Consider the following 2,649-nt stretch of genomic DNA (forward strand, 5'->3'; position numbering starts at 1 on the left):
ATGAATGAATCTGGAGAATGTTTTGCTAAATGGAATAAGGCACAGAAAGACAGATGCTGCATATTTTCACTTACATGTTGAACCTAAAAAAGCAAAACTCATAAAAGCAGAGAGAATGGTAGTTGCTATGAGGTGGAGGGTGAAAGAAATGGGGACATGTTGATTCAAGGATACAATTTCAGTTATCTGGGATGATTAAATTTTGGAGAGCTAATGCATAGTATGCTGGTACCTATAGTTAATGTTATTGCATTGTACTTACTAAAAACTACACCAGAGATTTTCCAAGAATTAGACCTTAAGTACTCTCACCACAGAAAATAATCCCTCGAGTATTAAGTAAATCATTCTCAGTTTAAACTTGTGTTTGTGGTGGTTATTCCAGGTATCTATACCAAACTATTTTAAGTATAAATGTTTTCTAAAAATTCAAAACTTTATACCTCAGTATGACTTGTGTTGAAGTAAAAGGTAATTAAGTCAGTGCTTAAATGAAGACTTCTTTGAGAATTATCATTAATAGAAGACAATAAATTAATGATGCCTAAAATAATATTCTTTTTCAATTAAACTTTGCTTCAAGATTGAAAAATGTAATTCTCTTATAAAGAGATCACCATAGGAAGTAATTAAGAGAAATATGAAAACACTCTACTAAAAGTTATATGAGCCTCAACTAAAAACAGTTCTGAAGAAAAAAATTTTATCATGTTTATAATATATCCTGAGTAAAAAGGTAACCTACCCATCTTTTCTTGGGATTGAAAATAATTCACCACCCATGAGATAATCGTATGGATAAGCATATGGAAATTCCTGGGGCCCATCAGAAAATATGTAGGCACATAAATCTAAGAAAGATGGACCACAAATGAATGCCTACAGTTAGATTTAAAATGAGTGCAGTCATACAAATGGGAAATGGGTCATCTCTGAAAATATTCTGAAGTTCAACAGTTAAATCTGAAGATACAGAAAACCTAAACAAACCAGTATCACAGAATAAAATTGAAATTGCAATTAAAAGTCTTTCAACAAAGAAAAACTCAGGACTAGATGGATTCTCAGCAGAGTCTAAGAAGAACTTAACACCAGTCTTCCTGGAATTGTTCTATGATACAGAAACAGAACACTCCAAAACACATTCTATGAAGCCAGCATAACTCTGATAGCAAAACAAGAGAGACCCATCTAGGAAGGAAAACTATAGACCATATACCTGAAGAACATAGATGCAAAAATTCTTAATAAAATATTATCAAACTTAATGCAGGTTGCACCACCTTCTGCGGGAGCTGGCAGATCTGGGTCTAGTGGCTAAGAGTGACTTGTGCCACCAAATTCAAAGAGTGGGAGGACACGGGTGGCCAGGAGTTCCAGTGGCCAGGAGCACCAGCAGCAGCTGAGACCAAAGCAGCAGCGTTCCAAAAGCCCTGGGCGGTCTTCCTGTGGAGACTAGGTCCTAGACCCCACCTTCCCCACCCCACTGGTTGTTGTTTGGGAGGTTTTAAACTGCCAAGTAAAATCAAGCTGGGGAATCATGGCAGAAGCTGGATTTGATCCCAGTGAATGTTTTTGCTGTCATAAACATGTGATGAGAAGGCTGGTCAATCTGTACCAGGACCCTCTGGTGACAGTGGCATCAGTATTACTATGATCTTGATGGCCTGGATGGTTATTGCAGTGATATTGTTCTTGCTGAGACCTCCTGATCTAAGAGGATCCAACTTATCCAGAAAGTCAACCAGTCCTCATAATGGGCAGGATCTACCAGCTTCTCCTATGAACTAACTTTGTGATACAGGAAGTTAAAATAGTTAACACCTTGCAAGACCAAATGAACAAAGATGACCAGAGTTCTTTTAGCCCCATTAGAACTGTTTTTCCTTTTGCACCTGCAATATGGAATGGTATCATTTTCATGAGCTTCTGGAAATTGCACTTGCAAACTTATTTTTGCTTCCTGTATTATCACCTTTCCCATTTGCAGTATATTTGAGTAAATGGTTGTATTTAAAAAGTTACAAGGGGCTTTTTTAGTTGTCCTAAACTTTAAACATTCCACTCAATCTGTGCATAACTGTGACCATAATTTTTGGGTGATTTGTGACCTGATTGAAGGAAATCTTGAGTTTTCTGCATTTAAGTATTTTTAAAGAGTTTTGATAGGTTTTTAAGGTTTTGTTCTTCATAAGGTATATATGAAGTTATTTGGGGTTATCTGGATTATATGAAAGAAAATAAAAACTACACTCTCTTTACATTTACTTTGGTAGTTTATTAGTGGGTGGAAGTTTTCTCTAGTTCTTGGGACTGTATCATCCCTTAGAATATTTTACAAATTGTAGCAGAAATCTGTATCATTTATTGTAGATGACTTATGTGACTAGAATAAGACAGAGAAGTGAAATGGTTATTTTAATAATTTTTTACTCTCATTAAAACATCTAATGTTAAAAAAAAAGTGCAAAAACATATAAAGTATATAAAACACCATGATCAAGTGGGTTTCATCCCAGGGATACAAGCTTGGTTGAACATACAAAATTAATAAGTGTAATTCCCCCCACTTAAATAGAATTAAGAACAAGAATCATATGGTCATCTTAGTAGATCAAGAAAAGGCCTTTGATACAATAGGGCAGCAAT

General features: G+C 35.4%; 1 pseudogene; it reads left to right on the forward strand.

The window, feature by feature from the left end:
• Positions 1 to 1,540: 1,540 nt before the first annotated feature.
• On the forward strand, positions 1,541 to 1,791 carry LOC124994089 (small integral membrane protein 14-like; annotated as a pseudogene).
• The last annotated feature ends 858 nt before the right edge of the window (positions 1,792 to 2,649 follow it).

Source organism: Sciurus carolinensis, chromosome 10 (genome assembly GCF_902686445.1).
Source record: "Sciurus carolinensis chromosome 10, mSciCar1.2, whole genome shotgun sequence".
NCBI lineage: Eukaryota > Metazoa > Chordata > Mammalia > Rodentia > Sciuridae > Sciurus > Sciurus carolinensis.